Source organism: Schistocerca serialis, chromosome 6 (assembly GCF_023864345.2).
Source record: "Schistocerca serialis cubense isolate TAMUIC-IGC-003099 chromosome 6, iqSchSeri2.2, whole genome shotgun sequence".
Lineage (NCBI taxonomy): Eukaryota > Metazoa > Arthropoda > Insecta > Orthoptera > Acrididae > Schistocerca > Schistocerca serialis.
In genome coordinates, this window is record NC_064643.1 from 162,430,074 (window position 1) to 162,456,498 (window position 26,425).

Below are 26,425 nucleotides of genomic sequence, written 5' to 3' on the forward strand. Positions count from 1 at the left end.
GTGCTGTGCTATGGTTCGGGATGTCACTGAGCGATCCGTCACTGCCATGCTCACAATTTGCCTATCAGCACGTGCAGTGGTGCACCGATGTGAATGCAATCGACCGCGTCGGTCCGTCGTACCCTCCTGCATCCAACGGTCACATATCCGCATTACAGTTGTTTGGTTTCGTCCAACACGACTAGCGATTTCTCTGTATGATAATCTACAATCTCGGTAAGCCACTATCCTTCCTCTGTCGAACTCGGATACTTGATCAAAAGATGTTCGCTGTTGTCTACGAGGCATAACTGATCGTCTTGTGAAACAACCACAAGGTAAACACACGTGCCGAACGTACACTCGTCGAAATCGCCAAGCCTTAAATGGCGCTATGAGGTGGCGCCACAGGCGCGCGTGATGTGCGTCTGCGCTGAAATTCTAATCAGTTGCATATCTCATCGCTGCAAACCCATGGTGTAAATTTCACTTGATTCGGATGCTTCCTTCTGGGTGTTGCATTTACGGTGGCCAGCAGTGTATTATAAAAGTTGATTTTATAGTTTTCACGAACATTAATTACCTATCCATTTCAATATGAAAAACATTTTTATACATATTCATTTCAAACATAACCCCTCCCCCCCCTCTCCCTCTTTTCTCTCTCTTTCTCTCTCTCTCTCTCTCTCTCTCTCTCTCTCTCTCTCTCTCTCTCTCTCTCTCTTTCTCTCTCCATCCGAACAGGTTTCAGAAGACCCACAGGTACTGATCCACGATCATGTCATCCTCAGAATATAAGCGTCTTTGGAAACGGATATTGATAGGCATGTGGTCAGCACACCGCTCTCCCAGCCATTGACAGTGTTCGTTGACTGGAGCCCCTATTTCTCAGTCTAGCTCCTCAACTTGCCTCACAAGGGCTGAGTGCACCCCGCTTGCCAACAGCGCTCAGTAGACTGGACAGTCACCCATCCACATACTAGTCAAGCCCTACAGCTCTTAACTTTGGTGGTCTGACGGGAATATGTGTTACCACTGTGGCAAAGCTATTGGTTGAAGATATTCCCTCTAAACCTAATATGCCAAATTACCTTGCACGTTGTGTTTTACACCTTACAAGTGAAATTTGGCACAAACAAAAAAGTATGTATTATATTATTTTGCTCCCTCTACACACCTGGCATGTTTCATCAAAATCGTTTATTTACACTTGGGAATGTTCCCTTCTTAGTGCTACTGTGCGCATCCAAGGCATGAAGGAATTGTCGCTTATCTTTGTCGCAATATGTTGAATGCTCGATTTATTAGATTGATGGTGCGTCCAAAGACGACCAAATAACGTCGTTACTGCAAGCAGCGCAAGTGCCGCTCCTGTTGCCGCGACTGTATTGCTGCACTAACCATACTGCAAAAACTGTTTGTGTTGGTTTCATTACAAAGTTTAGAAGAAAGGCAGATTATGTGCTGATTCAACGAAAGAGATAATACAACTTTACTCACTGGTAAATATTAAAATAACTTCGTTTTGGAACACCGTCGAAACTAGATTCTGTTCACTGTCACTTCTTTCTTAAATAAGCTGTTGTTCCGATAATTCAACCGAAAATGTTCCTGTTTGAACCTGGGAAACTATGTTGGGGCTCTATTTCCCCCTTATTTTCCTATGAAATATTTCTAAGAGATGGCTCTAAACTAAAGTCCTTCCGAACAGGCCTTGGAAGGCCCAAAGGCACCGACCGGCCGCCGTGTCATCCTCAGCCCACAGGCGTCACTGGATGCAGATACAGAGGGGCATGTGGTCACCACACCACTCTCCCAGCTGTATGTCAGTTTACGAGACGTGAGCCTCTACTTCTCAATCAAGTAGCTCCTCAGTTTGCCTCACAAGGGCTGAGTGCACCCTGCTTGGCAACAGCGCCTGGCAGACCGCATGGTCATCCATCCAAGTGCTATCCCAGCCCGACAGCACTTCGGTGATCTAATGGGAACCAGTGTTACTACTGTGGCAAGGCCGTTGGCTCTAAGAGATTGCAGCAGTTTGTTATCTGAGAATTCAGTAATCTCTGAGAGGGTAAAGACCTCTCCAGTTTTATTTATTTATTCGTGTCAGAAGCAAAGAATGATAAAAATACAAACTCATTATAGAGGGTGTCAGGGGCCTAGGTATGCATATTGTGATAATTGGTAGCTTAACAACTACCCACATCAGTGTGTTCGTTGTTTTTCCTCTGTGTTTCACAGTCTTTTCATAAACACATCACATAATTACTTGATGTTTTTTACATGGTCATAACTGGGCCATGAAGTCGACTACACATGTCAGTATAGACTTTCTGTTTTTCATCCACGTTTCCACTCTTGATCTGCTGCCCAGGGATAAATAAACATTAATGGGTTGCTTGTGCTATGTATACTTGCAGATGCTAACCAGCCTAAAAACATACTACTCATGGTAGCTATAATTATTAGTTTGGAAGTGAAATAAATACTGATGTAATGTTGTTTAGTACACCATTCAACAGCAATATCTGCACTTATACCCCTAATGATAAAACATGTAACATATCAGGCAATACGCACCATTTGAAGGAATCTATGGTTTAAAACTTCTAGAAATTTTTGGAAAATCATGGTTAGCACACAGCTGTACTGTCACTTTATTAAACAGCCAGTTATGCTCATAATTGTGCTATCCTTAGCTATAACATGAAATCATTAAACAGATGTATGACAACCCATAATTAACAGCTACGCTGCAGATTTACAGTTAGCTTAACATGTTGGACTTTGACATAATGCTTGTTAATAGTTATAGTTTGTCATACATCTGATTTTGACGTCACGTTATACCTGAGGATGGTCCGTTTACAACCGTAACTGGTTGTTTTATTAAAGTGACAATACAGCTGTGTGCAAGCCATGATTTTCTAAAATTATCAAATTTTTCTGCCAATAATTTTGCCACTCAAAGACATTATGTGTCGCTGCCATAAAGTCCTCTACTCTGCATCTCATAGGATACTTGTTGTAGTTCATGAAGCGAGCTGTGACTTGATCTTCGCCACATATGTAGAACATAGATGGGTTAGGGAAACCCCACTTTAACATACGGTACTCATTCTGAATCACCAGTACTAAGTTTATTTAATGATTTGCAGGTAGACCAGTATTCCTCATGCCCTGAGCGGAGATGTTCGATTGGATGCATCCAACCAGAACGGTGAATGTTGCTCTTCCTCCATAATTTTAACCTTGCAGTCTGACAAGGTTCAAAGTTTTCGATTGAATGAAGAGAACTCTTCTTGGACTCAGTCTCTGCTATCCAGATTGATTCCCATAGTGTGCACGTACGAAGAAAGTGTTATATATCTCTCTTTCATGGATGCAACTTCATTTCTAATATCTGGTGGAGCGATTCCTGGCAAACAGTGAACTTTTTCATGAAATGTTGGTTTCAAGCAACCAGTAATGAGTCTACATGTATCATTCAGAGAAACATCGATTTGTTTAGCATGATTGTATCTGTGCCAAGCAGGGCAAGCACACCCTGGGCCAGAGTAACACAGAACCAGAGAAATGGTTCCCAGCGTCTCTGAATGTACAGCCCAATTAGTTCCAGTCGAATTATAAATGATATTATTCATAACTGACACTTTCTATTTGGTGTTTATGTGATTCTATTTGTAAGTGAGCGTGCGATCCGTTGTTAGATCCAAGTGCTTAGATATTGGGCAGGTTCTAATTGAACGCCCTTCCAAGCTACATGCAATTTCCGTGAACCCTTCTTGTTCTTTAAATGGAGGGCACATACCTGAGTTTCTGCTGGGTCAAACATCAACTGTTTTCCTCTGTGTAGTCGGTTAGTTCAGATAGGATTTCTCATAGTTTTTCTTTTACAGTCTCAAAGTGTGTTGTCTGATTGGCAAGAGCTCCATCATCCGCATACATGAAGCTTCTGGAACCATCCGACATGGGTTGTTCGTTCGTATAAATATTAGAGAGAATTGGGGCAAAAACCTTATCTTGTGGTAGATCGTTATCGTTTCCTACATCGACTACTCTGACCTTAAAATTCAACAAAAAACATGAGATTTTGAAGAAGACTGCCAGCAGCTTTGGTCATCTCATAACTCTTTGTCATTTTTCAGTTCACGTAACAGTTTGCCATGATTAAACGTGTTGTATACAGCAGGTAAGTCGATAAAGGCCACGCCTATGATTTGATGATTCTCATATCCATCATCAATGTACTGTGTCAAATATAGGACCCATAAAGTTCAAATTTTCTCTTCTATAACGCCAGTTTGCTTTGGAATGAGGAGTGATTCATGATCACAACACGTTTTTCAACAATAATCCTTTCTAGGGCCTTGTATAGGTGACACAACAGCGTTTTGAGATTTTCTATGGCTCTGAGTTTCCTCCACACCCATGATAACTCGCAGGTGTTTCTACAATTATTGTATAATTCTAGCAACCACTCCTTAGCTGTAGGACAGAATTGGTGAACTTGTTGTCATCCACCAAAAGTCTTCCCAGTCTTATATGTACTTATTTATTGATATGTTCAACTCATCCAAGGTGAATGGGTTGTTGAGTATATTATTCAACCATTCAAGGCCCATCTGAATCCCCTTTTTCTGAGATCAATATCGATCATGAGGTCGTCCATTTTGTAAGACCTGGTGTACTGTTTGTTGGTGAATCTTTCCCAGCTGGCTTTATTAAAATTATATTTCTTTTTAAAGTGAAACTTTTGGGGTCTAATAACAGACATCAGTTGGCACATTCTTGGACAATGCTATGAATTTGGTAATGGAGACAGAGAGATCTGACATACTGATGAACTCTCTTCTCGGTCATAGGTATTGGAACAACACCACAGCTTCAAGTCCATCTGCCACTGTTAAAAGAAGAAGGAAGCTTGCTACCGTGTATGTTTAAAGGAAGTGGAAGTACAGGGTGTATCAGAAAGGAGCATCCGATTTTATAAAATCCTAACTATTATGTTATTTGAGATATGTGCGTGAACAACGTACTGTTGGAAAGAGCAAACTCTCGAATTTAACATGGTTCCCGTTAGGTAGCAGCAGCGTGCGCCCACTTAAGTTCTAGTAAAAATGGTGTCGAGACAACACAAAGTGTTTTGTGTTCTACATTTTGTGCAGTCAGTAATAACTGTTCAGCGTGACTTACGTACTACGCATGGTGTGGATCCTCCTACAGTACAGAGTATTAATTGACGGCATGAACAAATCCGAGAAAGAGGTCGTTTGTGTAAAGGCAGATCGCCGGGCCGCCCCTGAGTGTCTGACACAGACGTGGAACGCATCCACCATAGTTATGCAAGGAGTCTGTTGAAATACGTTCATCGTTCAGCTTCATAGCTCAGCATGCCCCCCCGATGTCCGTCTGGCGCGTGTTGCGTCTACATTTACACATGAAACCATACAAAATTCAGCTACCGAAAACTCTTCGTGAAGATGACAAATAACAACGTGTGAAGTTCTGTAATTTCGTTCTTAGCGAGATGGAGGATGACAGTTTTCTTCCACACCTAGTGTTTAGTGACGAGGCAACATTCCTTTTAAATGGAAAGATAAACTGTCATAATGTGAGAATATGGGGTACGGAACAACCACATGAAGTTGTCCAACGTGAGAGGGACTCTCCAAAATATAATGTGTTCTGTCCAGTTTCACGGGAAAAGGTGTATGGGTCATTTTTCTTTGACGAGAACACTGTTAGAGGGAGCGCATATCTCGATATGCTCGAGAACTTTCTTTTCCCACAGTTAGAGGCTGATTCGAACGACTTCGTTTACCAACAGCATGAGGCGCAGCCACATTGGCATCTGGAAGTGCGGGAACCTTTAAATTAAATAATTACTGAACGATGGATCGGTCGCGCTGGACCAGATGATTCAGCCTTACATTGCTGGCCTTCAAGGCCACGGGATCTGACAGTATGTGATTATTTCTTGTGTGGGTTTACCAAAGACTCTGTTTATGTGCGGCTGTTAAAAGCAACAATGAATGAACTGAGACATCGCATAACAGCAGCTGTGGAAGCTCAAGACATGCTCGCTGTAGTGTGGGAACAATTTGAATACCGCATTGATTTATATGGCAACCGTCTTGCCGCAGTGGATACACTGGTTCCCGTCAGATCACCGAAGTTAACGGCTGTCGGGTGTGGCCGGAGCCTGGATGGGTGACCATCCAGGCCGCCATGCGCTGTTGCCATTTTTCGGGGTGCACTCAGCTTCGTGATGCCAATTGAGTAGCTACTCCACCAAATAGTAGTGGCTCCGGTCAAAGAAAACCATCGTAGCGACCGGGAGAGCGGTGTACTGACCACACGCCCCTCCTATCCGCATCCTTATCTGAGGATGACACTGGGGTCGGATAGTCCCGATGGGCCACTTGTGGCCTGCAGACGGAGTGCTTTATTGACTTATACCGTGCATCTCAAGAGGGGCAAACTGAACACCTATGAAAAGGTATCAAAAAACTTTTTGAGTTTCCCGTTCATTAAAAAACAAAATTCATTGTATATTTTTATTAGTTTCAGAAATATAGACGTGCCAAATCGGATGATTCTTTTTGATACGCCCTGCATTTTCACAAGCGCAGCAACACACCTGTTCCAGCAGATTATAAGATGCAACAAAGTAGTACGCTGTAAGAAAAAAAAAAGGCACCACGAAGGAATTATGGGAATTGATCACAAATTTGTATTCATACAGGTATCGACGAAAAGTTCAAAATCGTTAACTTTGGCAGCCGATATATGAATGCTAGACGCTGCAGCACAGTTTCCCCCCACAGCTGGTAAGGATAATAAACAGGGAACATGTCGATACAGGGCATTAAGTCTTTGCGAATTTCATTCCATAACTCAGATGGACAGTAACTATCCCTTGCAGATAGGCGCACAAGCAATATGTACATATGTCAGCATTTGAAAGAGGGCGTGGAGTTGGGATTAAAGAAGCTGGTTGGAGTAATCGGTGAATCGCTCGACATTTGAATAGGAACGGTGCCACTATTCAATTATGTTGGCAGGAATGGCTGAACCATGGCCGAGCACAGCGTCAAGAAGGAAGTTGTCGAATTAGAGGGACGACTGAACGTGAGGGCCGAGCAATCGTCAGAGAGGCACTCAGAGCCTCGGATTCATCCCTTGTCATTGATGCAACGTGTAACTCGTGCTTTTGTGAGCACAAGGACCATTAATAGGCGGCTGACAGGAAGGGACCTGAGCTCATGGCGCACCTTGCACCGGCTGTCATTGGCCTCTGTACAATAACAAGCCCGTTTGCAGAGGTGTTAGGCACATTCGACCTGGAATCTCATTCAGTAGAGCAGAACTTTCTTCGATATGCGTCCCTCTTCAGACTGAGCCGCGGCGACCAGCAAAGACGTGTCTGAAGACGCCCCAGACGGAGGTGGGATACCAATTTGACTGTCACCCTCCAAACGGCCCAACAACCTGAATTGTTGGTATGAGGTGCCATTTCATTTCATAGCAGGAACCTTTGGTTGTCATCTGCGGCACCTTTACAGCACAGTGGTACGTCAACGATAATCTACACCCCCTCTTTTTTTTGCCCTTCATGGCACAGCATCCTGATTGTATGGTCGTGGTCTATGGTCAGCAAGACTCAGCACAACCAGGAGCACCTTCGAAGTTGTCCAACGTAGCTTTGGACGAAACGTCAGGGATAGAAGAGTTCCATGAACCACGGCCATACAACCCGGAAGAATTCTCAGCAGCTGAAACATCCGTTCGTGAAAGCCTTCATTGTATGAAAGCATCCTGAGCTCACATTTCAGCAAGATAATGCCCGCCCGCTCATGCCGAGAGCCTCTACTGATTGTCTTCGTGATTATCAAACCCTACCTTGGCTAGAAGGGTCGCCAGATCTCTTCACCAATTGAGAAAGATTGGAGCATTATGGGCAACGCCCTACAACCAGCTCTGGATTTTGATGATCTAAGGCGACAATTGGCAGGATTTGGCACTATATTCCTCATTAGGACATCCAACAATTCTATCAATCAATACCAAACCGAATAATAGCTTGCGAATGGGCGAGAGATTGACCAGCGCGTTATTGATTGCTCAATTTGTGAAGCTCTTTCTATTGAATAAACCATCCAATTTTTTTGAAATTGTAATGATTAGTTTTTTTGCACATGTACATCACATCTACCGATTTGCGTTCCATTCGTATAATTCATTCGTGTTGCGTCGTTGTTTTTTACCTTAGAGTGTGCATCTACTGACATGAGAAAAGATGAAATGACTGTAGATTCTGAACTAAATTGACAATATAACCACACATGCGTAATCAAAAAACACCAAACATTCTTATCCTGGCAGGTCAAAGACGTATGATAGCCTCCTCTCTCTCGCTCTCTGAACTGAACTGAGTACACGAGATACATGGCGTCAATGAAATACCTTGAAAATGTACCCCTTTCATACAAAATATTGACCCATTAATAATTACTAATCTTATCTGACCAGGGTTTAATGGAAAAATTCAAGAGTTGGATATGCTTTCATTGTGCAACGGGAAGTAACTGGGGACACAAACAAATGTTTGAGTGACTCTGTTAAGGTCACAATTATACATGGTAGCACCCCAGGATGACTGAAGTGTAAATGTAACCTTCTTTAAAGGCAGAGAATGTACGACTTCACACTGCACATCCACAAAAAGCATGAAAATAACAGTCACGTTGAACATAATCTCGAACAGTATAAAGTCTCACAGCCTTGGCGATGCTGACTGTAGATGCAAAGAATTGGAAATGTTCCTGCTGTTAGCTGTAGCTTTCACTTTGACTAATAATTCCGCTTAAGGTAGAATTTGCTGTAAAGTTCGTGTTCAGATCAACTGCAGTCTCAAGAACTAACATAAGACATCATGTGTCATCCAAATATAATGCTGATTTCATAAATGAGTGAGGCAGGAAAATAAATCAAAAGTACTGTGATGAAATTTTTGGTTATTAATAAACCAGTCAATGACCAATGGCAAACAATGAGTTTAAACTTGCTCCGTAATGTACCACGTGCTATAAGATGTCCAAGATATATGAAAATCAGAACAAAAGAATATTTTAAGCAATGTTAAGTAAATTGGCACATAAGGAAGCCAGTAGGCTAACCTCATAGATGGACAAGTGAAATAACAACACCTTTCTCTTTGAATACTGAAAGTTAAGTCAGAACACGACTGAGATTACATCGAGACTGGGATTACATAGACAGAGTTGAAATCATTGCAAACAAAATATTACGCCAACCACCTAGAGCATTGCGCGGTCTCACCATAATCCTCGTGGATTGCACCATGGGAATAGACACTGGAACTTACCCTCAACGTCACCGATAAGCCACCTCCAAGAAGTGCCGAACAGTAGCAAACGACAGTTGCTCGTAGCAAAGTGGAAACATAAATACAACGAAAAAGCTTTTCTTCCTGTTGCACGGGCCATGCTACTAACATGCAACACGGCCCACACTAACCTCCTATTGGCCGTCTCACTCTAGCTTCAAAGAACAGCCAAGAGACATATCTTCACTTTACCAAACAAAGAGGGTGGTGCACCTAGAAATCGATAATCCAGGTATAGAATGTATTTGCAACAAGTGTCTCAGAACTCATGTAAAACAAATGGTTCAAATGGTTAAAATGGCTCTGAGCACTATGGGACTTAACATCTATGGTCATCAGTCCCCTAGAACTTAGAAATACTTAAACCTAACTAACCTAAGGACAGCACACAACACCCAGTCATCACGAGGCAGAGAAAATCCCTGACCCCGCCGGGAATCGAACCCGGGAACCCGGGCGTGGGAAGCGAGAACGCTACCGCACGACCACGAGCTGCGGACTGTAAAACAAATAATTCGAGTGGTAACTAATTAAGGAAAGTTTTTCAATCCCTACTTTCTTCATTTAGTTCAAGTTTTCGAAACTTTATAAGCACCCTTTTGCGGAATAACTGGCGTCTTTCTTCCGCGACGTCCTCCCACGAGCCGAACAAGGCTATGACATTTCATGCCGCCCTTCTTTGGATATGTTCAACGTCCCCTGTTACTCTTGTTTAGGGATGAATCCCACACACTTAGCAATTTTCTACGTAGGAAGACTCGAATGTTTCGTAAGCAGCCTCCTTTGTGAATTGACTGCATTTTCCCAGTATCCTACCAACTAACATGTCGTATTATTGGTCATACTGACACAACCCTCTTAGCAGACTCGCTAACTGTGTCTCCTAAGTTCTGCTTGTGAGTAGGCTGGGGCTGTTGGATTGCACTGCCCCTGCGGCCTGGAGGCGACTCGTAGTGGAACTCCCACCACTCCTTTGCACCACGTGCACAAGTGCCGGCTAAGTTGTTTTGCGCACTCTATCTCACAATGTAAGCGTGAAAAGTAATTGCAGGACATGCTTTTGAGGGCAGCTGCGACAGCTTGCTATTAGCGTCATTAAATTAATTCCTGACAGGAAGGAGAAAGGAATGACAGTGTTGAGTGAAAAGTTGGTGTAATGTGCAAGCAAAATCTTGAAGGTGAATAATTCGGTAGTGTGTAAATTACTGCTGGAGGCACAAGACACTGAATGGGGTGAGATTCAAGTGTCTGCCCCATATAAGAAGAATAAACGTACTCAAAATAAATATCCCATTCATTATATTGATAAATGTGTTGTTAAGTAGCAATTTGTACAGTATTAAGAAGGAAAAAACTTCGCAGCATTTGTTGCACAGAACCAGTCTTCAGCTCAAGCAAGGAAATTCTGAAAAAAATTGTTCTGTCTGTGTGATTGGTTTTAAAAACTGACAGAATGAATGAGTCATAACGTGGGGACGAGATGACAGAAGTTCAACAAAGTAGATTTTTTTCGAGAAAATGATGTATGAAAATTAAGGTGCCAATGATTTACTCAGACGAAATGGGCATATGCAAATTACATTGTGAATTAATGTTTGCCAAAGGATACCAGAGTGTACATCATTACTCCCTCCCATCTCCCTTTCTTGGGAATTAACACGATGGTGCTGATACCATTGCTATGTAAACAGTTCGTTTTGATGGCTAATACAATTTGTTTGCAGACAGCACTCCACAGGGATAGAAAAGTGGATCACCTGGTCTTGACGCATACGCCAGGGAAGACGAATCACACACATCACTCACACTGCCAGAGATCAGAAAAGGACACGCGCGGGGTAGCCGCGCGGTCTAGGCGTCTTGTGACGGTCCGCGCGCCTCCCCCCGTCAGAAGTTCGAGTCCTCCCTCGGCCATGGGTGTAAGTGTCGTCCTTAGCGCAAGTTAGTTTAAGTTAGATTAAGTAGTGTGTAGGCTTAGGGATCTCAGCGGTTTGGTCCCGTAAGACCTTACCACAATTTCCAATTTTCAGAAAAGGAGCGAGTATGAGGCTCATGTTGCGGGTTGCATATATTGTAAAGCGAGGTGCAGCTATCACACCTGTGCTATGACGGCTTCCTTCCTTCCCGCCGTGGTTCGGCGAGTATGGTGAGTCTGAGAACGATGGCCCTGCAGCCGCTTTCTCCTAGTCAGTTCGTTCTCTCGTACTGAAGCTTGCTGGAGTTTAACTGTGACTTAATATGACTGATTGTTGGGATCAGAGATCCTCTAACGAAGCTGAATAGAGAGTAAATATTAGAATAAATTTACAGCATGCTTCAAAAAAGTTTTATACATATACATATCTACAATACACATATATATAAATACGTTCTCATGTAGATACATGCACATGTATAAATGCCGCCACCACAGACCTTCTCCTTAAAGAGGGAGACCTGATATACCACCACCGCCACAAGGTCAGTGGCAGATACATATTGGGGCGTGCAGCCCCCCCTCCCCCCCCCCCCCCCCCGTATTGCCGCCACCGCCAGTCTGCCCGCACGCTATTCGTCCATTCCTTTCGTCAGTCGACTCGACTGAATCGAGTTATCGAGTAGTTGTACTTCCCTATGTAGCACTCCTGAAATATGTTGATAGTGATCTGGCACATAAACTGAATCAGTGCTTAGCTGAACTACCGTTCTTTGAAGAAGAATCAGTCTTTGTGATTAAAAAGAGACTAATGGGACAGATTCTTCAATACAAGAAAACGAGCATAAACGCCCTTCTGTTATGCAAGAGTTGTCTGTTCGTCCTGGATCTGACTATCCTACTTTGCACACATTGCTTGTCTACCTGCATCTATTGCTACAGTAGAAAGACGTTTTTCAACACTGCGGCATACAAAGACATGGCTGAGGTCGACAATGAAGGAGGATCGACTTAATAGCTTAGCTCTGTTGAACACTCACCCTGGCATTGGTTGTCCTATTGACTAAGTAATTAACCAATTTGCCAGGAAGAACAGGCACATGGAATTCATCATTTAAATAAGAGAACCATAAATGTAGCTTTTTTATATCATAAGATGGCATTGTCTTGTATATGTGTATAATCAATTTAAATTCAACTTTCTTAAGATTTTCATGCAGCTTGACTATTTTTTTATTGCGGTAAAAGTAAAGGTAGCCCAAGTTACTCAAGATATCTTTAGCGCCCCCTCCTTGAGGCTTTTCTGCATCCACCACTGCACAAGGTTGAACCTCCCAAGTCCCATACTCAGTTCTAGCCCTGCCAAAAATGTCTCCATTACATTGATCATCTCACTGCAGATTGTAAAAATCCTCCTACCTTTCCACACTGCAAAGCCTCCCATTTCCTTAAACCTAATCCGCAAAATGCAAAGCCCAGCCACAACCTATCAAATCTGTGTTCACTGTCCCAATTCATCCCGCTGAAACCCCCATTCACCCTAAAAATTCCCTACATCCAATTTCCACTGCTGAAGATGCTATCAAATTCATGACAATCGTTCTCCAAAACATTCATCCATTCCAATATCCACACAGCCTCCAACAAATCTCCCTTGCTGCCTGCTCCATCTTTCATCTCGATACCAAAGCTACCAACTCACACAACCATGTTCACTTTGTCTTCACCCACCTCAACACTTTAGTCTAAACCTCCTCTAGACCTTACCCACACAAACCAGTTTTATCCCTTATAATGATACAACAGCACTACAAAATCCTGTACCACAACAAACGCTCCCTACCCACCAATAAACGTCTTTTACTGCTTACCTTATCAAAACGCAACCTCTATACCCACATCCTCCTTCACCAGGCCAAAAGTGGAGCTGCAATAGACCACCACAAGAACATCCCTGTTTGGCCACAACCCTTATAAAATACTCCAACCAAACACCTTATCCTTACCCTCTTTTTCCAAAAGCTAACCATTACCTACTTCACCATCTACATATGACTTAATCCCCCAATTCAGTATGACTTCCTCTCCCATATAGACCGTACCTTCTCCACGTATATTATTGCCACTGACTTCAACATCTATAGCAGATCCCTGGCAGAACTCCAGCAGTGGCCTCATTTTATCGACTCCCATACCACATCCATCCTGAAAGTAACACCACCCCCAATGCCATTCTACTGTCTCCCAACCTCCTTGGACACCTCACTGCAGAAGTCCTCGATCTGACTGGAAGTGACCACCTACTTGTACTCCTCGCAATCTCCTACATACAACCTCATCCTTGGGCACCCCATCACAATCTCCATCAAACAGTTATCCAAGAATACTTCCATGCCAACTAGAATACCTACTGGGAATATATATATATATATATATATATATATATATATATATATATATATACACTCCTGGAAATGGAAAAAAGAACACATTGACACCGGTGTGTCAGACCCACCATACTTGCTCCGGACACTGCGAGAGGGCTGTACAAGCAATGATCACACGCACGGCACAGCGGACACACCAGGAACCGCGGTGTTGGCCGTCGAATGGCGCTAGCTGCGCAGCATTTGTGCACCGCCGCCGTCAGTGTCAGCCAGTTTGCCGTGGCATACGGAGCTCCATCGCAGTCTTTAACACTGGTAGCATGCCGCGACAGCGTGGACGTGAACCGTATGTGCAGTTGACGGACTTTGAGCGAGGGCGTATAGTGGGCATGTGGGAGGCCGGGTGGACGTACCGCCGAATTGCTCAACACGTGGGGCGTGAGGTCTCCACAGTACATCGATGTTGTCGCCAGTGGTCGGCGGAAGGTGCACGTGCCCGTCGAACTGGGACCGGACCGCAGCGACGCACGGATGCACGCCAAGACCGTAGGATCCTACGCAGTGCCGTAGGGGACCGCACCGCCACTTCCCAGCAAATTAGGGACACTGTTGCTCCTGGGGTATCGGCGAGGACCATTCGCAACCGTCTCCATGAAGCTGGGCTATGGTCCCGCACACCGTTAGGCCCTCTTCCGCTCACGCCCCATCATCGTGCAGCCCGCCTCCAGTGGTGTCGCGACAGGCGTGAATGGAGGGACGAATGGAGACGTGTCGTCTTCAGCGATGAGAGTCGCATCTGCCTTGGTGCCAATGATGGTCGTATGCGTGTTTGGCGCCGTGCAGGTGAGCGGCACAATCAGGACTGCATACGACCGAGGCACACAGGGCCAACACCCGGCATCATGGTGTGGGGAGCGATCTCCTACACTGGCCGTACACCACTGGTGATCGTCGAGGGGACACTGAATAGTGCACGGTACATCCAAACCGTCATCGAACCCATCGTTCTACCATTCCTAGACCGGCAAGGGAACTTGCTGTTCCAACAGGACAATGCACGTCCGCATGTATCCCGTGCCACCCAACGTGCTCTAGAAGGTGTAAGTCAACTACCCTGGCCAGCAAGATCTCCGGATCTGTCCCCCATTGAGCATGTTTGGGACTGGATGAAGCGTCGTCTCACGCGGTCTGCACGTCCAGCACGAACGCTTGTCCAACTGAGGCGCCAGGTGGAAATGGCATGGCAAGCCGTTCCACAGGACTACATCCAGCATCTCTACGATCGTCTCCATGGGAGAATAGCAGCCTGCATTGCTGCGAAAGGTGGATATACACTGTACTAGTGCCGACATTGTGCATGCTCTGTTGCCTGTGTCTATGTGCCTGTGGTTCTGTCAGTGTGATCATGTGATGTATCTGACCCCAGGAATGTGTCAATAAAGTTTCCCCTTCCTGGGACAATGAATTCACGGTGTTCTTATTTCAATTTCCAGGAGTATATATATATATATATATATATATATATATATATATATATACACCCAGTTTGGAAGCCACACCTTCATGTTCGAACAATCTGACGAAATCTCCCATGCCACATCCTTCTTCCAGCAGACCTTGTTGGACACCATATCCACCCACATTCTAACCAAGACCACATATCCTCACTGGCACTCCCCACTAACTCTTCCAAGTACTGGAAAGTATTCTGTCAATTCACTATCAATCACTTCATTCTTCACTACCTGCTTCTCCACCCTTACCTGAAAACCTGAGCAAAGCTAACCATTTTGCATCTTATCATTCTGAGATCTTTTCCACCCTCCATGTCCCTCATTTTGTTTGCTCACTTTTTCCTACCATCTATGAACGCACAAATACCATTGTCCCATCCCTGGCTCCTAGCTTTCAGTACCTGGACAACATACCTCAAATAGAATTAAATACACCAATCAAGCACATGACATAAAACAAGTACTCCACAAAAAATGCTACACTTCCCCCCAGTCACAACTGCATTACTCATCAGTACTTTAAAGAATGGCACCTCTCCTTCCTGTTCACCCTTGCAAACCTTTATATCACTATCCTTTCCACAGGTTGCTATCCTCAACAATAGAAAACCTCCAGAATCCTACTTTTTCTCAAACCATACGAACCTTCTATTGATACCTCCTCGTAATGCCCCATCTGCCTCACCTCATTCTTTAGCAAGGTCTTTAAGTCAATCCTCTCCTGAAACATCCATCAGCACATGAACCAACACCACCTGAAGCTGGTAGCAGTGAAATCCTTGGAGAAATTGAAGCATATACCGAAAGGATAGGGAAATGGGAAATGGAGGTGATGGATTTGGTGCAGTAGACAAGAAACTCAAATCCACTGAGATAGAAATTGAAGCTACATGTGAGACTGTTTGGGCAAGACTCATTATCAATGGTTGGCATAAAATTATAATGGGGGCCTTCTATCGACCAGCACATTCTCCTACTGATGTAACAGTAAATTTTAGAGAAAAACCGAGTTCGCTTGTACATACGTTCCCTAATCATACTCTAATCATTAGAGGAGACTTTAATCATCCAACAATCAATTGGGATAATTATAGTTTTGTTAGTGTTAGGCGTGACAAAACATCATGTGAAACTTTACGAAATGCCTTCTCAGAAAACTACCTAGAACTGAATAGTTCAGAACCCCACTCATGATGGAAATATATTTGATCAAATGGCAATAAAAGAAAGTCCACATTGAAACTGGTATCAATGACCATGAGGTAATTATAGCAACAATGAATACCAAAACTCAAAGGCCAACTAAAACAAATAGAAACACTTATATGTTCAGCAAACTAGACAGAGAAACAGAAGTGCCATATCTCAGTGAGGAACTTGATACTTTTAGCTGAGGACAAGAGTATATAGGAGAATGATGGATCAAGTTTAAAAAAATAGTTGACCATGCCCTGGAAAGATATATACGCAGTAAAAAAATTCATAGCGGAAGATTCTCCACGGCGTACAATCACTGTAAAGAAACCTCTGAAGAAATAGAAATACTGCATAACAAGTATAAAACGAAGCATAGGGCTGCAGATAGAGAGATGCTGAATGAAACACGTTTGGCAGTCAAGAGCGCAATGCATGAAGCTTTCAGTGACTACCGTAGTGGAATGTTATCGAAAAATCTTTCACAAACTCCAAAGATATTCTGATCGTATGTGAAGGCTGTTAGTGGCAAGAAAGTCAGCGTCCAGCCACTCATGGGCAAGGAAAGAACTGAAACTGAGAACAGCAGAGCAAAAGCAGAAATGATTAACTTTGTTTTCAAATGCTCCTTTAGAAAGGAAAACCCAGGAATATTCAAAAATGATTCAAATGGCTCTAAGCGCTATGGGACTTAACATCTGAGGTCATCAGTCCCCTAGACTTAGAACCACTTAAACTTAACTAACCTAAGGACATCACACACATCCATGCCCGAGGCAGGATTCGAACCTACGACCGTAGCAGCAGCGTGGTTCCATACTGAAGCGCCTAGAACCGCTCGGCCACAGCGGCCGGTCCCAGAAATATTACACCATTATAATTCTCAGTCCACTGAAAAGATGACTAAAATAGCCCTTAATGTCAGTGGCGGTGAGAGACAGTTGAAATCGTTAAACTTAAACAAAGGCCCAGGGCTCGATGGAATTCCCGTGACATTCTACACCCAATTTGCGGTTGAGTTAATAGCTCTGTTATTTATAATCTATCGTAGATCCCTTGTACAAGAAACCGTGCCCAGCAGCTGGAAGCAAGCACGAGTCACTCCTGTCAACAAGAAAGGTAGCAGAAATGATCAGCAAAACTACAGTCCAGTATCCTTGACATCCATTTGTTGTGGAAGCTCGAAGGTAATGAGGTATCTCGAACAGAACGGTCTCCTCCATGCCAGCTATCATGGATTTCGAGAACATAAGATCATGTGAACCCCAATTCGCACTCTTCTGACATGACATGCTGAAAGCCATGGATCAAGGCAGTCAGGTAGATGCAGTATTTCTCGATTTCCGAAAACCAATATCCCTAACATCGGTTTGCTGCAGAACCCTTGAACATATTCTCACTTCAAATATAATATATTTTCTTGAGACCGTGAAGCCTACGTCCACGAATGAGCATGGTTTTAGAAAGCATTGCTGTGCGAAACCCAGCTTGCCCTTTTCTCACATTATATACTGAGAACTATGAACGAACTGCAACAGGCAGATTCCATATTTCTAGAATTGCTGAAAGAATTTGACATGGTGCCCCACTGCAGGCTGCAACGAAGGTACGAGCATGTTGAATAGGTTCACAGAGATATGACTGGTTCGAAGACTTCTTAAGTTATAGAACCCAGTATGTTGTCGTCGACGGCGAATGTTCACCACTGACAAGGGTGTCATCACGAGTGCCCCATGGAAGTGCAATAGGACCACTATTATTTTCTAAATACAGAAAGGATCTGGTGGACAGGGTGGGCAGCAATCTGCAGTTGTTTGCTGACGCCACTGTGGTGTACAGGAAGGTGTCGAAGTTGAGTGACTGCAGGAGGATACAAGATGATTTAGACAAAGTTTCTAGTTGGTGTGATAAATGAATGCAGAAAAATGTAAGTTAATGGTGATGTGTAGAAGAAACAAATCAGTAATGTTGGGATGCCATATTAGTTGCAAAGCGATATGAATGGAACGAGCATGAGATGATTGTAGTAGAAAGTGCGAAATGGTCGACTTCGGATTATCGGCAGAATTCTGGGACTGTGTGGTTCATCTGTAAAGGGGACCATATGTAGGACGCTCCAGCAGTACGATAGAGTCTTCTATTGCAACAGCAGGTCAACGAAACTGGAATCAAAATAATGTATCCATAGTTTTAGCTAGTGTAAATGTTCAATGTCTACGAACAATATGTGGTCTATTATCTATATTCATAGAAGATGCAAAGCCAGATGTGATATGTGTATGTGAGCACTGGTTCGACAAAGAAGAGTGTGAAAATTACAGATGCATTGAATACCTAGAGATGGTGAGCTCATGGTATCGAGAAACTACTACTCATGGAGGCGCGTCTGTGTATGCCAATAAAAACCTCAACTTTAGAGATGTTGACCTGAGAAAGTACTGCTCAGATATGGATTTAGAACTGTCTGGTTTAGAACAAGTAGATATAAATATGATTATTGTTTCAGTGTACCGTTCACCAAATGGAAATTTCGAAAACTTTATCACTAACTTGTAAAGTTGTTTACGTCACATAACACACCTCAAACCAAAAATTGCACTGTTCGTCGATCTTAATGTACGCGTAGGTGAAAATAGCACAAAAGAGAGAGCATTCTTGACTTTAGTAAATAGTTATGGTCTCTTTATGGCAAACAGACTTCCAACCTGGAGTTACAAAGTAAATGTAGTTGATGCAATGATAGCAGAACACAGTGCATTAGTCATAAAACTACAAACGTAGAATCTGGGTCACCAACAGACAAATACATGGCAATCAAATTATGTGTTTCACAGAAGAGTAGTGCCAAAGAAAAACTAGATACTTTCAATGCCTCACTGTCCAGTATAAACTGGCAGCAATCAATTACAGAAGAAAAGCCTAATGTTGCCTTAAATGTTATTTTCCATATACTAAAAACCAAATTTGATGAGATGTTCCCACTGATACCAAAGAAAAGCCACAAAGGTAAAGTACAAGGAAAACAGAAAATAGTAAATGCAAAAAAAATTGTACGCACCTGAGGTAGCTAATCTAAAAACCAGACAATAGAAACAACACAAATTGTGAAAGAAACACAAAGTAAAAGGTGGTACACAATGACATACAACCACAAATACACACACAGAATATCCAATATTTTCAAAAAACAAGACATAAAAATAGCACACCAAACCAACAACTCAATTCAGAAATACTTCCCAAAAACAATAGGAAAAACTGATCTATATCAGAAATCAGGAACATATCAAATGAAATGCAATACACATGATGGAAGATACATAGATAAAACCAGGAGGACATCTGACACCAGATACAAAGAACAAGTAAGAGCATGGAAGTATCGCACAAATCATACTAATTCTGCAGAACATTTACACCAACATAAAATTACAACCAGAGACACAGGTATGGAAATCATATCTATAAAAAAACAACAAAAAACACCTTCTCACCTCACAAGAAAACTACCACATCCAAAAAGTCATAACAGAAAAGAAACAACTCATAAACGATCAGATCAACTTGACAAACCATGCACTCTTTAAACTGATTGACCACTTAATATAACATTAAAAGTACGCGTTTAACTACAGGCTCCATTTACCAGTACCATTTCCTCCCAGATTATGTACTGTAATCACCATCCAGGTCCATTCCTGTCTTTCCTCCCCCTCCCTGCCCCCCACCTCTCCCCCACTGAAGACAAAAAAATCACTCCTACCCTTCACACACACACACACACACACACACACACACACACACACACATACATAAAATCGTTTCATAGGGTGGCAACACTTACAACGTGAACGAAAACAAATAGTGCAGATAGATAATGCAGCACAAGAAATAACGCAGAATGCCAAAAACTGTCAAGTGCAGATGTGAAATAAAGCCTGTCGGCACTAACCAGTGCTAGCAAGAGGGCAAGGTGCAGATTACACAAAGAAACGCCGTAAATAGCCTGCAGACGAACTTTATAAAGAAAATGCTGTTTTTAACTTAAAACAACAAAAAATGTGCAAACGTGTGTATCCAATTTACAGAATAACCACAGAAGACGCTTTGTAAATAAAAGCGAAACGCGTCTGGTGTAATTCTTTTTATCAGATTGAGGTCAGCTGTAGACAGATACGGTATCCTATAGTAACAGATGTTAACAGCTGCTGCGGAAGATGGTCACGCAAACAAACGTATTTGCTCTTCTTAATTACATGTTGCTTAAGAATTGCGGTGTATGACCTAACGCAGCTGTGGTGTCACAGAGCGCAAAAAGAGAGAGAGAGAGAGAGAGAGAGAGAGAGAGAGAGAGAGGAAAAAAAAGTAAGCACACCCTGTAAGGAAAACAGGCCCATGGCGTGACTAATCACTTGCTCGATATCGGAGCCTTCATGCTTCATCGGCTATCGCTACGGAACTCCATAAATATATTTACGAAAATCTTTCGAGGAAAAACAGATTCTCGCTTCGCAAGCGAGACAGCTCTTTGCTATACAGGACGTAAGCGATAGCTGTTTAGAAAGTACCACAGTGGTGTAGGTATTTCGAGACGAACAAATTGACACAGGACACTTGCGGTCTATCAAGCCGAGAAACACCTGCACATTCGCCTACAAAAGCTACCTGCTGGTGTTGGACAAAAACATGGGACCACTGCGAGAAATGCGTGCCTTAACATCAACGCAGATGCTAGGCAAGCCTGCAGGTTGCGCTGCTACGAACGGCACCTGTTGATGATGATGATGATGATGTTTGGTTTGTGGGGCGCTCAGCGCCTGTACAAGTCCCAATTTTTACACAGTCAAATTTTTGGACAATTCAATGTAGCCCCTGTCACGAATGCTGATGATTATGATTATGATTATCAAATGATGAGGACTACCCAACACCCAGTCAACAGGCAGAGAAAAACGGCACCTGTGCAGTGTCCCCAATACGCTGAAAGTATGGTGCTGGTGAGAGAAGTGTTCTGTGTAGTTCTGACCAGGAAAGTACTTGGGCTCGAACAAACAGATCTGCATGAACGTTTGGTTACAGGACCATTATATACCTCTGAATGTGCTGGTGGGTGTCGTTTTTCTGAAAAACTCTGCAGTCATGCTTTAGATATCACTGTAGATGTAATTGTAGACTCCATACGCAATGCAGCAATCTTAACTACAAATGTAAATGCGGAGTGTCAATAAAATGCTCCGAGCAATACGAATGACTGCAAAACGCACAGTGAAGAAATGCAAGTTGATCGCATGGCGTATTTGCACATTCTGTAATATCAGTGTTGAACGCCACGTCAATGACACTTTTGAAGTTGTTCACTGGTTCACCAATATCGTAGCCAGCGTTCTGCCACGCGTAACGAAGCATTGGTCTGTATACTCCCGCAGATAGCTGATTGTAAATGACAGAATGCATATTCATGATAAAGAATCTGTCGTACAATTTCGGCTGTATATTACTGGAACGTAGTTTAATGAAGTCTGTTATTCTCTTGGCATATATTTTATATTGCCTGAAGAGGTACACATCCAGGGGTTGTGCATATTTTGTAGTTTTAGTGGAATGATTTTTAAATCTACATGTTTTCCCTCCAGATGCTTCCAGTAGTAATCGTTCATCCTTATGTCCAGACCAGGAGTCACAAAGTACTAACGACTTTTTTTTCACGATAAAGGATGACAGCCAAAACAGTTGCAGGCTAAAAATTTATTAAAATTCTTGACCAAGGTTTCGGTAGATATAAATACACCTTCATCAGAAGTAAAAAATCTAAAATTACATCATGCAATGGAGATTAATAAAACAATTGTGCCAAAGGCGTCGTCAATAATTAACACATCTTCTCCATTTGTACAACATGACTATGGGCACTGGGTCAATGCAAACAGTTTAGCACCAGTATTTCGCTTAACAAGGTGCCCATAGTCATGTTGTACTAATGGAGAAGATGTCTTAATTATCGACGACGCCTTTGGCACAATTGTTTTATTAATCTCCATTGCATGATGTAATTTTAGATTTTTTACTTCTGATGAAGGTATATTTATATGTACCGAAACCTTGGTCAAGAATTTTAATAAATTTTTAGCCTGCAACTGTTTTGACTGTCATCCTTTATCGTGAAGAATTTCAACAGTTGCTGTTGCAGCCATGTTTAAAATCTTGTACTAATGACTTTCTCGACAAATGTGGATTCAAAACTGACAGAAAAAACGTCTTCATTTGTTGTTTCGTCATCTTCCCACTCACACTGGCATCGACGACGACATTTGTGGGGGGGGGGGGGGCACCACGTTTCTATTTCCCTTGACACGCGGGGTCCAAACTTTCCACTGGATTCTTGGAAGCAAATATAGAGTTTGTCTGCCAATCGTCCGTCCATTGATATAGCAACATCGATCGTGCAACTATGTGTTGCACAGTTAACTGATTGCAACATCCTTTCCGTCTCTAATGACCTCGTTGTCGACGGGACGTTAAACACTAACCACCACCACCACCAACATCCTTTCATGGATAGTGTTCTGTCACAAGAAAGTTCATAGTTGAACTGACTCTGATCACAGTTCCATACAGAACTAATATCGATGTTTTCTCGCGTGATATGCTCATTGACATCAGCAACAAACGTCTGAGCTCTTTCAATCAGCTCTTCTTCATCATGCTTATCTTTTCGTGCTTGGAGCATAGTGATACGGCGTGATGGTACCCTAAACTCCTTTTTGAAATTAGTAATAAATCCTAGTGAAGCTGTAAAGTTTGTACACCCGAGATTTCTGGCTACGTCCAATGCCCAATGTTGTAAATGCCAATAATGAACGGCGGAACCGCATTCTCGCGCTTCATCGAATTTCGCCATTACACGCTCCTTGATGGTCTTGGACAGCAGTGTACGATTTCCTTTTTAAACTGTGTTTGCTTCTCTTTTCTTTGCCACGTAATCCAGTATGTTTTTAATATTGCTTTTAGACTTCAGTTTAGGGTATCTTTTCAGAAGCTTGTCGTGTGTGTCGAAATCTCTTACGTAATAATCATCGTACATGTTCTCCAGTGTGTTGTCATCAAACGCCGTGATGATACTTGCAACTTTAACCTTCTTCTTGGGAGACGGTTGGTATTCACTGTCACTGCTTCCATCGCCTCTTCCCGCACTTACCGTAGCACTACCGTTTGCAATGAGTTGTTCGTCATTATCATCCCTATCATCATCATTATGTGTTAGTGTTACAACAGTACCTGTTTCTAACTTATGCTCATATTTCTGCACTATAATAGATACCAGAAAACATGCGAATGATTCGTCTTCTACACCAATACCATCTTCACGAAGAAGGGTTTTTCGTAACTTCATCTCAACCAATCGCAGTACATTAGCAGGATTGATTACCAATCGCAGAGCCATCTGACGCTTCAATAGACAAATAATGTCACAAAACGCAACTTCAGAGGCACACTGCACCGTCCCTACTGGTCCCGACTGCCGTACCGATAGGACAGTGTGCAATGCGGCATGGCACACGCAGAGGCCTCTAACGGACGACTGCAGAGTTTTGTAGATGCGGGAGTACCACTAGTGCAATAAGAGAGCTTTACATTATTTCTAACACGATTTTGGTGTATTTGTGTTCGTTCGAGCGCAAGTACTTAACTGGTCAGTGCATTCTGTCGCATATTATTGAACTCGAAAGTGAGCAGTTATAATGGATTATACTGTAAATGATGAAAGTATGTGAATGCAGCTTGCCGCTAACTTGGTGTAATGTCTCTCACACATAAACCTGTACAGTAAAGTAAGGGCCTCCTGTTTTATCTTTAGGCTGATCCGTGATAAGACAGGCAAACAATTATACTAATGGAGGATTCTGCGTATTTTCTCTAATTTCATTCGCTCTCTCTCTCTCTCTCTCTCTCTCTCTCTCTCTCTCTCTCTCTCTCTGTCCTTTATCTATATACAGTTTTAAATATAATATTTCATTACGTGAACTCAGCCCAATAGAATCTCTGGTGGAGCCCTTCGTCTTAATATTCAGCGGCTGGCTTGTTGTAAAAGATCTTTATATCTATTATTATTGTTAAGCGCTGCATTCAGTTGGGAAAATCGATCGTTTGAACAATTCGTTCATTTTACGACAGATTTAGAATTTCAGATGTGTCCGAAGCCTTTTTGGACGATTTTATAAAATCTCGGTGATTGCAGGCTCTCTTCGTCACAACTGAAACTTCCCCACTAATTACAGGGCCAAGACAATCATCAATGATTCAGACAGAGAACTCATTCACTCTAGAATAAAAGGGTCACAAACCTTATTTCTGAGGAAAATTGTATATTCAATCCATCTCCATTACATGTTCCGTTTTCTGTTGATTCCCAGTCTTACTTAATTTGCGTTTACAATTTTTCTCTCTCTTCAAATAACCCGCTAGTGGCACAAACGTTAATAGCTCGCTTTAGCGAGAAGAAAAGCAAATATGTCTCTTTTAGCAACCCGACAATCTTCCAACAGATACTTCCGAAGCTGTCCCAGTTATCCGTCCCTAACAACCATGGAGAATACATATATGTATCTCCGTTCTTCCAAAGAATAAACGCACTAGAAAAATACCTTGGCCTCGACGAGCTGTCGGCGCATATATTACTAGAAAATCCGATCAGATACTTTCCAAAAGTGAATAAATGTGGATGATTTGATTGATAATTAATTATTGCGTGGTAGAGGGTAATTTTCCGTGGGGAGATTACACAGTCTGTTGGTGCTCACATGGTAGGCGCTTTCATAACCAAGGTAGCCGTAGTCTTTGCTGTTTCAAGAGGCACTGTATGGAAGACTTACACCTTATACAGGGCAAGCGGGAAAACATCATCCGTTAAGTCACAACACGAGCGGAAGGGTGCGTTCAGTAGCCGTGACAGACGGTCATTGAAGGATATTGTGTCGAGAAATAAGGGAACGACTGCTGCAAAAGTCAGTGTAAAACTCGCGACCGACATCAGCACCAAAGCAACACGAACGGAGCTCCAGAAGCAGGGAATTGGAGGACGAGTTCGAATTCCAAAAAACCACTTATGAATGATGCAAATGTACGTAATAGGAAAACGTGGTGCCAAAGCCATAAAACCTAGCCTACGGAGAAATGGAAGAAAGTGATTCCTAGATCGACATCTACATCTTTACCTTGTAAATCACTGTGAGGTGCATGGCAGAGGATACATCCCATTGTACAAATTACACTACTGACCATTAAAATTGCTACACCACGAAGATGACGTGCTATAGACGCGAAATTTATCCGACAGGAAGGAGATGCTTTGATGTGCAAATGATTAGCTTTTCAGAGCATTCACACAAGGTTGGCGCCGGTGGCGACACCTACAACGTGCTGACACGAGGAAAGTTTCCAACCGATTTCTCATACACAAACAGCAGTTGACCGGCGTTGCTTGGTGAAGCGTTGTTGTGATGCCTCGTGTAAGGAGGAGAAGTGCGTACCATCACGTTTCCGACTTTGATAAAGGACGGATTGTAGCCTATCGCGATTGCGGTTTATCGTATCGCGACATTGCTGCTCGCGTTGGTCGAGATCCAATGACCAGTGTGCGATTTGCAGGGGGGGATGGGGGAGATTTCCCCCCCTCTGCATCAGACCATCCCCTCCTCTGGTTTTAGTTTATGCATCCCAACCTGGGATGTTTATTTCCCACGCACTGAATTAAAACTTTACATATAATTTAAATTTGTGGAACCGAACACTGAAAGTTATTAATAAGTCTTACTAATAATACGTTTCTTCAGTTTTCTATCATCAGAATAGGTACAACTTTTCACAAATGTGCCTCTACTTTTTGAATTCCCCTCGTATAACTGTACCCGTATGTAGATGATTTTGTAAATAAGATTTACCTATAATGTACTTTTAAAGATATAACAAGGGATGGCTTTTCTGATAGTGCATACGCGTCAATAGTGAGTTTCGGCATTAACATCTA